Source organism: Phyllostomus hastatus, unplaced genomic scaffold (assembly GCF_019186645.2).
Source record: "Phyllostomus hastatus isolate PE091 unplaced genomic scaffold, TTU_PhHast_1.1 phas_scaffold_397, whole genome shotgun sequence".
In the NCBI taxonomy this organism is placed as follows: Eukaryota; Metazoa; Chordata; class Mammalia; order Chiroptera; family Phyllostomidae; genus Phyllostomus; species Phyllostomus hastatus.
Window position 1 is genome coordinate 6,710,076 of NW_025334029.1, and position 13,198 is coordinate 6,723,273.

The 13,198-nt window shown below is 38.5% G+C and overlaps 1 protein-coding gene across 4 annotated transcripts in view; it reads right to left on the minus strand.

The window, feature by feature from the left end:
• GABRA3 (gamma-aminobutyric acid type A receptor subunit alpha3) overlaps positions 1–12,505 on the minus strand; it is a 354,529-nt gene extending 342,024 nt beyond the window's left edge. For all 4 annotated transcript variants that reach the window (XM_045820553.1, XM_045820551.1, XM_045820552.1 and 1 more), the window contains exon 1: positions 12,368–12,505. The gene's annotated coding sequence lies outside the window, so the exon portion shown is untranslated. The remainder of the gene's footprint in view (positions 1–12,367) is intronic.
• Between the last annotated feature and the right edge of the window lie 693 nt (positions 12,506–13,198).

Here is a 13,198-nt window from a genome sequence, read left to right on the forward strand (position 1 = left end):
ATTATTATATGAAATGTTAAAGGGACTTATTTAAGGAAAAGATAAAAAATATGAATAATAAAATGGCAATAAACATATACTTATCAACAAGTAAATCTAAAAAACTAACTAAGCAAACAAGAACAGAGACAGAATCATGGGTAAAGAGAGCTTTTTATGGTTACCAGAAGGGAGCAGGGTTTAGGGGAATAAGTGAAGAGGTAAGAGGATTAAGAAATATAAATTGATAGTTACAGAATAGCCATGGGGATGTAAAGTACAACATATGAAATGGAGTAGCCAAAGAACTTATATGTATGACCCACAGACGTGAAAAAAAGGTGGTGAGATTGTCTGAGGGGAGTAGGGCTTGCTGGGTGCGGGGGACAAAAGAGGAAATATTGGAACAACTGTAACAGCACAATGAATAAAATATTTTTTAATATTATTACATAATTAAGATAATGGAGAAAAGGACCAAACACAAGACAATTCAGAAAGAACAGATAAGTGGTATGGGTGTGAGTTACATGAGGGCAGATAATGAACAATAACTGATTTTTCAAATATCAGGATTCATAATTAAAACAAGTGTAGACAAATGGATTACTACAGCACAAAGCCTAGAAACAGACCCAAGCATTTGTAGAAATTAGGTAATGTAATGGAGTTTGCCTTCTAAATCAGTTATGCATAAATAATATTGAAACAAGTGGTATTTGACATAGAAAAAATGACCCATATTTTACATCACATGCAAAAATAAAATCCAGATGGTTTTAAAAAAGTATGTGTAAAGCAAAATTTGAAAACACTGCAAAGAAAAGTTAGAAAATATTTTTTTATGTTCCAGGGTAAGATTTCTTAATATTTCTTAAATGTTACACAAAAATCAAAATTACTTAAGAAAAAAGATTAATAAAATTATCATGAAAATTTTAAATTTTGCATGATAAAGAACCCTATAAACAAAAATAGAAAGCCAAGGTGACATACTAGAAGCAAATATATGTAACATGTGTAACTGACCACCAAACATTAGTATCTAGAATATATAAAGAGCTCAGAAAAAAATTTGAGTTCCAGCCAAGATGGAGGTATAGGTAGAAACCCTTCACTTCTTTGCATAACCAAAAGGAGGACAACAACCAATATAAAAACAATAAACAATCAGAAGTGGCAGAAAATCAAACCACATGGAACTCCAACAAACAAGCACTTTAAAAAACGTCAACTAGACCAACCAGACCAGTAGGAGTGAGACAAGGCAGACAGGCGGACAGAGAACCCGCAGCAAGGCAGGATACTGAACAGGCAGGGCTGGCTGAAAGGGCCTGCAGTGAGGCGGTGAACCAGACTGAAGATAAAAGGCTTCCCAGATAAGGTAAAATTAAAGGAGTTCATCATCACCAAGCCCTTATTGTATGAAATGTTAAAGGGACTTATCTAAGAAATTGAAGAAGATCAAAAGCTATAAAGAGTAAAATGACAACAAACTCACAACTGTCAACAACTGAACCTAAAAAAAAAAATTGAACACAAATACTAAGCAAACAACTAGAACAGGAACAGAATTGGAGAAATGGAGATCACATGGAGGGTTTTCAGTGGGGAGGAAGAGGGAAAGAATGGGAGGGAAGGTACAGGGAATAAGAGGCATAACTGGTAGGCATAAAATAGATGGGGGAGGTTTAAGAATGCTATAGGAAACAGAGAAGTCAAAGAACTTATATGTACAACCCATGAACATGAACTAAGGGGTGGAATGTTGGAGGGTTGGGGGATGCAGGGTGGAGGGGGAATAGAGGGAGGAAATTGGGAAAACTGTAATAGCATAACCAATAAAATATACTTTTTAAAAAGGGGAAAAAAGAACTCATACAAATCACTAAGTAAAATATGACCAAACAAAAAAGTTAGAAAATGGGGTTGTCTCCAGATATTGTTTTGGATGGATGTGGAGGCAAATGAAGCTGGAGCTAGACACAAAGGAAGATAAAGTTTACCTGAACTGTTTTATTTTATTAAAATATATCTTCAGCAGAAATGACAAAATGCTAACACTTGTTCATTCTGAGCAGTATACAGTGGTTATTTGTTTATTGTTTTAGATACTTCTCCAAGTTCCTTTTAAAATATTTTAAATTATTCCAAAGTTAAAAAGAAAAAAAAAAACAAGAAAATAAACTCATAATCAGCAGTGTCCAACCTGCAGCCTATGGGCTGCATGTGGCCTAGGATGGCTATGAATGTGGCCAAACACAAAATCATAAATTTACTAAAAACTTTTCTTTTTTGATCATCAGTTTTTGTTGGTGTTTGTGTATTTAATGTGTGGCCCAAGACAATTCTTCTTCCAGTGCGGCCCAGAGATTCCAAAAGGTTGAATACCCCTGTAAATGTAAACTATAAATTCATAATAATAAATTTGAACAAAGTGAAGAAATAAAAGTTAATATTTAAATAACAGTTTCCCTCTATGCAGAATGTTTTGGTGAAACATCAAATCACCCAGGTAACTCAGCCCCCCACAGCCCACATTTGGCACCTTGGGACTTCTGTTTTTTCCCAAAACTAAGATCACTTTTGAAAGGGAAGAGATTTCAGACCATCAATGAGATTCCGTAAAATATGGCAGGGAAGTTGATGGTGACTGGGAGAACTGTGTGAGATCCCAAGGTGCCTACTTTGAAGGGGACTGAGGCATCATTGTCCTATGTACAATGTTTCTTGTATCTTGTATCTTCTTTAATATATGTCTCTATTTTTCATATTACATGGCCAGATACCTTCTGGTCAGACCTTTGTATGTTCATAAAGAGGAAACAAAAGTGACCAAGAAACACAAAGTATTCACACTCAGTATAACAAAAGAAACATATGAAAACAGAAAGATACCATTTGCCTCTATCAGATTAGCAAAGCTATTAAAAGAATAATAGTCAGCATGGACATAGGTATAAGAGCAGAAATTGGCCATCTTATACAGTGTGCCAACTTCACACATATACCAAGAGCCTTTAAATTTTTATATCCTTAGGCCCAGTAATGCCTCTTATAAAAACCCATGTTAAGAAAATAATTCATTTAACAAATATTTACTAAGGATCTACAGCATGTCAGACATTGTTCTAGGTATTGGGAGATACTACAATGAATAAAACAGAGAAAAATCCCTGTGTTCAAGGGGCTTACATTTTAATACAAGGATCCAAACAACAAGTAAAATATTTAGTCTATTAGATGATGATACAGACCAAGCAGAAAAAATAAAGCAAGAAAGGAGAAGAGTAAATGTGTGTGGAAGAAGGGTTTGCATATTTATGTAGTCATTATAGAAAACCTCACTGAGGTGAATTTTGAATAAAGACCTGAAAGAGGTGTGGACCAAAGAAGCAAAGATATATATCTAAAGGTATACATTTCAGGGATATTCATGATAACTTAGTATTGAAAATAATTTAAATGACCACCCTGGCTGGTGTGGCTCAGTGGACTGAGTGCTAGCCTATGAACCAAAGGGTCGCTGGTTTGATTCCCAGGCTAGGCTACATGCCTGGGTTACAGGCCGGATTCCCAGTTGGGGGTGCAAGAGAGGCAACCACACATTGATGCTTCTCTCCCTCTCTTTCTCCTTCCCTTTCCCTCTCTCTGACAATAAGTAAATAAATTTTTAATTAATAAAATAATTTAAATGACCAATATAAAATTTGTTAAATAATTATGGTATAAATTGCACAACTGAAAATTATGCAGCCCTCAAAATTGTTTAAAGGGTGATGAATCACATGCAGAAATGCTCACAATATAATACCAATGAAGAAGCAAATATAAAATAGTACTTATAAGGTAGAATCCTAATTATATAAATATGGAAACACATCTGGACGGAAGTAGAGCAAGTTATCTTTGGAGTAAGTATTTGGAGGTTGTGTTAACTTCTCTCCATTTTCTAAATTGTCTACTATGAGGCCATCTTATTTTTCTAACTAGAAAAAAAAAACAGTTTAAAGGTAGATATTATAGTTTTAAGATAAGTTAATAAATGTGCAAAAATGTTTAAATGGTCATGCTGGTCAGCCATCCCTAGAGTACCAGGTCTAGATTTGAACATAGTGTGTATTAAGGGTAGCACTGAAACCTGAAGCATCTCCCATAGGAGATACTCAAAACACATGTCATATGAGCTCAAGAATTGGGACTATATGGCCTAGAAAAAAGATAAAAAAGATCAAATAATCTTAAAACTTTTAAATGACTATTACAGGGAAGGGAAATGGAAATTACTCAGCACTCCTAGTTGTTCCTCAAAGGAGCACGACCAATGGGGTAGATTCAGAAGACAGATTTTAAGTCAGTATAAAGAACTACTTGCTAACAATTATAATTATTATCATATGGTTTTAAGCAACCTTTCCTGGGACTATTCACACTGAAAAAAAAAAAAGACTATGCATACTGGGTGATAAGACTCCCATTACATAATTGGTAATAACTCTGCTATTTCTGAGCTCCTATTGTAACATTTTTAAAGTTATTTTATGGTGATCATATTCACCTCCCCTTCTGTTCCAAAAATCTATGTAATACTTGATTCCTTTTAAGAAATTATTTTAAAAGAGGAAAGCACCCTTCAAAATATACATACTAGACATTTTTAGTCTTCCTTCTGTGTATGGTGAGGATACATAGTATGTACAAATATCAATACCTTTAAAATCATGTGGGCTTTTGCCCTGGCTGGTGTAGCTCAATGGATTGAGCATTGGCTGTGAACGAAAGGGTCGCCAGTTTGATTCCCAGTCAGGGCACATGCCTGGGTTGCAGGCTAGGTCCCCAGTGGGGGCCACATGAGAGACAACTACACATTGATGTTTCTGTCTCTCTTTCTCCCTCCCTTCCCCTCTGTCTAAAAATAAATACATAAATAAAATCTTTTTAAAAATCATGTGGGTTTTTTTTTGTTTTTATCTTATTTTTGTTAATTCAGTCATATACACCTCCTCTCGGCCTAAAAAAGATTTGAGGTTAAACAGTCTGTCATCCTGTATTATACATATTTGAGGCGATGTCGCAGATGCCCTTGAGACAGTCTTTCTAATTCCAGAGAAGTTCCCATCCTCTCTGGATCCTCACAGGGGGTGAGGTCTTGGTCTATGAATCGGTGAAGGAACAAGATCCTGGCAAAGCCCTGCCCTGTGATAAAGTACTGTTCTGTCTCAAATGAGAAGCAGAGGAATTCTTTCTTTAATTTCATATTTATTACCCTTTGTTTGCTCTTAACTATCCTATTCTTCTGAAAAACAGGTGATAGGATGAAGGTATGTGAGGTCAAGATCAGTCATAAGCATTGTGTTTGGAGAGGTTATGAGAAACAGTGCATCTGTAATGTACCAAAGAGATGTAATAAACAACAAACCAGGAATATAGAAACTGGAGGTGAGGTGAGAGCTGGTGAAAGATAGATTCTGTCATTCTCAATTCTCTATACATGGAATAAAGATGAATTTTGAATGAGAAGTTCTGGGAATGAGGCTGAACATAGGCATGTTGAATTTTGGGCTGAAGCGTCTCCCCTCCTTTCCACCTTCCAGTATCTCATGACTATGCCTTTATTCAATAAATATCTGAGAACCTCTCATGTTATAAGAATTGGGAGAGGCACTGAGGGTACAACTATTGTCAACATAAGAAATTTCCAAACATAAGAATTGTTATGAGTTTATTTGAGCCAAACTGATGATGACTGCTAAGAAGCAAAACCTCATAAAAATATTTTTCTATTACTAACCAATATTTCCCTTTAACTATAATATCCCCTACCCTAAGAAGAGATTACCTGTGTCATTACATTTCAGAATATGAGATAATCACCATGCCTCTATTTCACAGTACTCTGCCCAATTTTCTTTTCAGTGCCCTTAGTTTATTTCACACCAACACTAGTGGAAGTATCACCCAATACTCAAATTTACTACAGATTTTAGAATACAGTGACCTTAGCTTTCAGGACAGTCATGATTTCAGCAATCTCAGGAATGAAACAAAGCAGAGGCCCTCCTATTATCACTTCCAAACCCTGTGAATACTGCCATCAAAATTAACAATCTTCAGAATTCCATATCAAATCTTTAGTGTTGCATAAATAAGTGACTGGGCCTGAACTTAAGAACCATGAGAATGTAGTATAGAACAGAGCATGAACTATGGAACATTACAGCTGGGAGAATATTTATAAATCATCTAGGTCTAGTCTAAACCCTTTCATTTTACAGTTACAGAAACTGAGGCTCAAACAAGACATTTGCCATAAGAGACTAAGTTGCATCCAAGCCAGGACTAGACTCTAGACTAGGCTATCTGAAATCCCATTTAAGAAGAGATTTTTAATATTCAATTCTTCATTTTTTTCTTATCAAGTGCCTATTTCCCTAACTTGTTAAATGGGGGAGAATCAGGGGATCTGAAGAGAGGGCTGGTTCATTGAGAGTTTCAGTTAAACAACATGATATATAACCTAGTTTTCAAGTAAGCCCGTGATCCTGTAGGCATGAGGCCAGAGGAAACCTGACTATTCCTTACAGAAGTATCATCTGCCAAATTTTGCAAAATAGGTATGTATCATCCCGTCTTAACCATTAGTAAGCACTGTGAGAATCAGAGTAAGGAGAACTATTAGTAGGGAGGTGTGTCATTTACCAGTACTCAATTCTGCTGAAAAGTCTAATAATGTTGACCATATCTTTCTTCTTAAAGTAGTAGATTTTCCTCTACACAGTAACCACAATGTCCAACTATATAGTTCAATAGTTTGAAGAACATCTATCTCTCCATCTGAACCATGAGCCCCAAGTTGGCAACAACCATGTCTATTTTGCTCACCATTACATTCTCCATGCTTAGTAAATGGTATGTATTTAAAAATATTTGTCCAACCAATAGACAAAAGTCTCTCTTCTCTTGGCTCTTTCGTAATACTATACTCTCCTAGTTTTCCTTCCATATGTCTGACTTCTCCTCCTTTGTAGCCTTCACCCAGGCTCATCTTTGTTTTCCCATATCCTTGGATCCCTTCTTTCTACTTCAAGTACAACCTCTTTATCAATGACTTTCAAATCACTCTCTCCAGGTGACTTCTTTCCAGAGTTTAAATTCTACATTTTTTTCAATTGTACCCAGCACCTCTTGCTGGGCTACAGCAGTAGTAGTACCTGTGTGTGATCTCAGTCATATCAAGTCACTCCCCCTCTCAGGATCAGTTTGCTCATCCACAAAATGAGGAAGTTGATCCTCTACAGTATATAGAGCACAACCCTAATCTTCCAAGCTAGCATTCTATCTTATTTACAGTCAAGCTCTCAACCTATCTTGCCAAATATTTTTCACATACTTTCCCACCACGCACTTTACTCCAACACAGCTGAGCTCTTCACTGTTCCCAATACATGTCCTCTGCTTTTCTGGCCTCTGCCTAGAACACCCATTCCCATCCCCCAAGCTCTGCACATTCAAAATTTGTCTAATCTTCCAAGCCCAGTTCAAACATGACTTTCAGGAACTGTCTTTGATCTCTTTGGCTACAAGCCCTTTGCCTCTCTTTTTATGGATGTGGATCTCATTCTTTGAGTATAATAGTTATCTGTATATTTCTTCCCTCACTTACTTTGTCATCTTGAAGGGCAGAGGCTATTGCTAAATCAGCCTGTCTCTCCCTCATTTCCTTTGGTTCATAGTATGCACTTAGAAACATAATAAATAGATTCAGTTTAGGCCATACCACTAGCCCTGATTAAAAGCCTTTCATCAGTTTCTGTGTTTCTGGAATAAAGACCAAAATCCTTACAACAGCCCACTCTAGCCATTCCAGTTTTTGTTCTGTTTCTCAAATTCACTATGCTTTTCTCATCTCAGGGTACTCCTGCATGTTCTTCCCCTCATCTAGAAAACTATTCCATCCCCTCCATCATTCCCACCCCACCCTCATGTCTCTACGCAGCATTGATCTCACTTCCTCAAGGAAGCTTTTCTTAAACCCAAAGCTAAGATCAATTTCCTCTGTTATATGCCTTTATAGTCCCCTACCCCCATACTTTTCCTTCATAGCATTTATGGCTGCTGAAATAACACAACTATGTGATAATCTGATTTATTGCTTCTTCCCTATAAAATCATACACTCCAAGTAAGCAAGGATGGTGTCTGTTTTGCTCACCTTTGTATTATCTGTATGGTGTCTAACCACATCAATAAATAAAACAGCTGTTGAGTGACTGAATTGAAGAATTACTGAATTGAAGGTAAAGACTTGGGATTTTGGCTTCCTATAATTCCTTCAAAGTAAAATTGGGATGCCATGTAGCTCTTTAGGATGCATAAGCTGGCCTTCTATTCACCATAAGAAATTTATAAAATAGGATAAATACTGCCTCTCAAATACTGAAAGTAAACCAAAATTATTTTTCTTTAATAATAGCATGACCCCAAAAGACACAACTAATATCAAGTGGTTTATTAATTCACTTAGCAAACATTTATTAAGTACCTGCTCTATGCCATACACCAGCTTGTAGCTGCTGGTACAATAAATTGGATTAACACAGCCTCCACTTGATTGGAATATTTAATCTAAGAGTGGAATTTATATAAGCTTTAAAAGCTTTCATGACATTCACAATACCTATTGCATGAGGATATTAAGTTCTTTGTCATGTAAGTACAGCACACTTAACTGATTGCACCACTGGAGCTCCAAAATTGAAACTGCCCCAGGTGAGGAATGAAAAATATTAAAGTTCTTTTTTTTATTTTTAAAAGATATTTTATTTATTTATTTTTAGAGGGGAAGGGAGGAAGAGAAGAGAAACATTAATGTGTGATTGCTTCTCAGACACCCTCCACTGGGGACCTGGCCTGCAACCCAGGCATGTGCCCTGACTGAGAGTTGAACTTTTGGTTTGCAGGCCAGCACTCAGTCCACTGAGCCACACCAGCCAGGGTGATATTAAGTTCTTTATCAAAGAAGACATTTAACCTGAGAGTGAGAGATCACCTGGCAGAGATAATTTAGAAATTGTAACTGGGCCCGATCTAGGCCCCTAAAATTAGTTAGGCAGGTAGCCTAGAACAATGCTGCTCAAAGTGTGGTCCACAGAGCAGTACCTGCCCATGAACATATGTTACCAGGCAGCAACACTCTAATGGTAGAAGTTGAGAATACACACAAAATGTTACAGCAATTTGGCAAAAATAATTTCTCTTTTGAAGCTAATAATAACACTATGAATTTATACTTTGTATGTTTTTCTTTAATTTTTAATAATTTATAGTTAATGTATTTTACTAAAGTTATAGTCTGTGGTAGATTGGAATCTTTGGGGAAAAAAAAAACTGCCACTTCTCCAAGATACTTTGTCAAGCACTGGAACAGCAAGTTCAGGATTACTACCTGGCAGTTTGTTATAATATAAAATCTCAGGTGCCATCCCAGATCCTCTGAATCAGAATTAGCATTTTAACAAGATCCCCAGGGAATTCTTTTGCACATCAAAGTTTGAGAAGCACTGGCTGGATGATTTCTGAAGACCTTTAGGACCCTGAGATTTATAGTTTACTTCAAATTAAAAAAAAAAAAAAAACTTCTGAGGTGATAGCCTCCACCTCAGCATTTTACAGATGGAAAAACTGAGGTCCATAGAAAGAAGACCATGGAGTGGGGGACGGGCATGGGAGTAAAGGACAGAAACTGTACTGAAACAACAATTAAAATAAAAATAAAAAAGAAAGAAGGTCATGTGTCCAAGGTAATTGACAAAATGGTAGAGCTAGGAACAAAACTAATGTTTGCTAACACCCAAGTAAGTTTTCCACTCTAGCATACTGCATGCTCACTCTTATTTTACCCAATCCCATTCTGTACCATCACTCAGTGATATCATTGTTTTATCAAAAAGTATCTCAGAAACAAATTATTCTTCTTCCTTCCAAATATGGTATGAACCTTGAATCACCACTGTTTGAACTGTCTCTTTTATAATAACTACCCTTAAACCCTGCTTCTCAAGTCTTCCACCATGCCTATTGTCTGACTGCTAAATGAATGTTCTGGACTTTTAGAAGGACTAGAACCAACTGATTCCTGGTCTTTAGGAAAAGAAAAGAGAGTGTCTTTCTTCCCATCAGTCCACTTAATATCAGACAGCAAGGTTTTCTAAGGAAAAGAACATACACTATCAACACTGCCTTAGAAAGTTCAGTACAATCAGTTTGTGGCTTACAATCAAGAGAATGGGATACTAGACCATATTAATAAAAGTCTAGTCACCAAAGTGAAGCAAATGATAACCCTTTACTTGTGATCTTGTCAGATCTGATGCTTGAAGGGAAAGGTGTGATTGTTGCTTTCAACTATCTGAAGAGCTATTATTAAGAAACAAATTTGTTTCATATAATTCCAAAGAACCAATGAATAAAGGTTATAGGGAGACAGAGCTTGGCTTATAATGGAGATCATTTTCTGACAATCAGAGTTTCTCAAAGACAGAAAGAGCCATCTAATGAGCTCTCTGTCTCTGCAAGGGAGTTCAAATAGAAATCAGTCAATGAATTGAATGCTTAGAGCAAATTAAAGAACTGGGTGAAGAAATAAAGCTTAATGATCTTTAGCAATCATTCTAGTTCCAAGGTTTTAGTATTCTAAAATTTTCAGGACAGGGTAACCCTAAACCTTCAGAAAATAAGAGCAAGATATGGTCCTAAAACGAATGTTTTTTTTCACTCAACGTGAGATGGATGAGGCTTTGACAGTGGCAAAGTGAAGTCTTTCCAGGCATCCTTTCAAAGGAAAACAAGCTGGCCAAGGAAAGCTTTTTGGGCAGTCCCTACAGCAAACCCTATTGAGGACTGGCTCCACAATAGCCAGTCACTATGCTCCAATGTAAGTTTTTCTTATGCTATGCTTTAAACGCCCCCCCCCCATCTTGCCAAGTAGCACCCTACCTACTGTACCTACATTTGCCTAACAGAGAAAGGTTCAAAATTCTCCCCAAGGAGGCAGTAGTGCTTAACGGTATAGACTTCATTCTGGAACCAGGTTGTCTGTGTTTTAATTCCCAATTGGGACATTTAATTATTCTGTAACTTGGAAAATCTACTTAATTTTTCTGTGCCTCAGTTTCTTCATCAGTAAATCAAAGATAATAATATCCACTTCATATGGTTGATGTAAGAATAATACACATTAAACCTCAGTCCGAGATCCAAAACTTACTAAGCAGTCAGCAATATTAGCAATAAGTAATGTTGATGTTATAATTACATCATGGACCCATCACTGTTGAAAACTCAAAAAGTCCCCATCAAGCAACCAGAGCCTTCCCCCTACCAGGTCAGAAAGGCTACAAGAGCTTCAACCAGTCCTTGCATAACTCTATACATGCAGACTTGCTGACCCTCAATAAACCATATTATTCACAACAGGAATACTGGCTCCTCACCCTGTCTCTCTAAATCCAACAGCCACCCCTCCCCCAGTCCTCCCACCTAGGCAACCCTCAGCCACAGAGAAGCAGCAAACTGGAAGCCAGTTCCAGACAAACCATCAGGTGTTTCTTTCCTCCCAAGGACACAGCTGGACCAAATGCCATGTGTGTCAGCATGTTGGAGTAAGGCATCTGAATCCCTCGTCTAGCCTGTCAGCTCAACTACCTGGGATGGGGAGTGGGCAGGCAATGGGGTTTCCCACAGGGAAGCAAGAGAAGCCTCCCAAGTTTGTGAAGCAACTCAGGGTAGGTCTCAATCTGCTTTTAAAGGAAGCAATTATTTACAACTTTGTACTTGCTTGCATTTGGGGAAGGTAATAGGGAGATAGGAAAAGGTACTGCATGGTGTTCTTCTTTCTCATTTCCAGCAATGAGAAGCAGCAGCAGAGAAAGAGTTAAAGGAGAAAGGAAGCTCCAGCTATTACTCCATCCCTGTGCCTAGGGCTGTCTGGAGGGTCATGACAGTGCTGTCTGCTCTGGCTAAGGGCCATAGGATGGCTTTCTGCAGCAGCTGAGCTCCCCCCCCCCCCCCCCGCAAGCAATTTGCAAGGTCAATGCTGACCTGCTTCCAAGGAAGAAAAAAACAATTCAGTGACAATGAAGCAAATCGCGCATACACCACATCACAACACCCCCTCCCTAAATCAGGTTTTACCCAGGCGCCTTCCTGCCCAGATGCAGACTCTGTGCTTCCACTAGCCCCACAGGGGACCCAGGATAGCATAACAGCTGCAGAGCAAGTCTTGCCTTCCCGGCCAAGCCAAAAAGACTCTCAGTATGGGGGAGAGATGCTACCGCTAAAGAAGACCTGAGGCTGGGGGAGGGGGAAGGAGGGACATCTAGGTTTCTTACCAAGCGCCACAGTCACTTCCCTGAAGTGGACAGAAGAAAAGGATGAATTAACTGAAACAAGTTGGAGGTTGAGCCCTCACAGAGCTCTGCTTCCTCTTCTCTTTCTCTGGGTCTCTATCCTGGTCCCTCTCTCCTCTGTCTCTGGTCTGCTTGCTGGCTTGCGCGCGCTCACGCTCTCCCTCACCCTCCCTCTCTTCCTCTCTCCTCCCCCTTCTCCCTCTCCCTCTCGCTCTCTCTCTCCCCTCCCCCTCCTCCCCCTCTCTCCTCCCTCTTTCTCTCCCCCTCTTTCCCCTCCCTCCCTCTCTTTCTTCTCTTTCCCCCTTTCTCTCCCTCTTCCTTCCTTCCTTCCCTCCCTCCCTCCCTCCCTGTTCCCTCCCCCTTTGCTGGCTTCGGATTCACCACTGAGCACGCAGCTGTGCTGGGGCTCCAAATACAGAGCTGCAAGGCTTTGGATCTGTGGTTGTTTTAGGAAACACTAAAGTAGTGTTTTATTCCTTAACATATCCAGCAGAGAAATCGAGGGAAGCTCAAAGAGAAGGGGAGGAGCAGAGGAAGCAAGGGGAAGAGAAAGAGAGCAAAAGAGTAAAAGCGAAGGGGATAAAGGAAGTATGGGTTACCTTAGCTGATGTGTGATGCTTACTAAGCTGCTTCAAGACAGAGAAAAGTGGTCTCTATCCCTTACATCTTTATGGATGTGCATTCTTAGCAAAGGCTCCAAACAAAGGTTTGACAATCCTGTCTGTTAACATTCTTCATCTGAGGACAAAAATGGGTTTTAAAAAAATTGTACATCAAAGATTGTCATTCCCACCCCACTAAGACAAAAGGGTT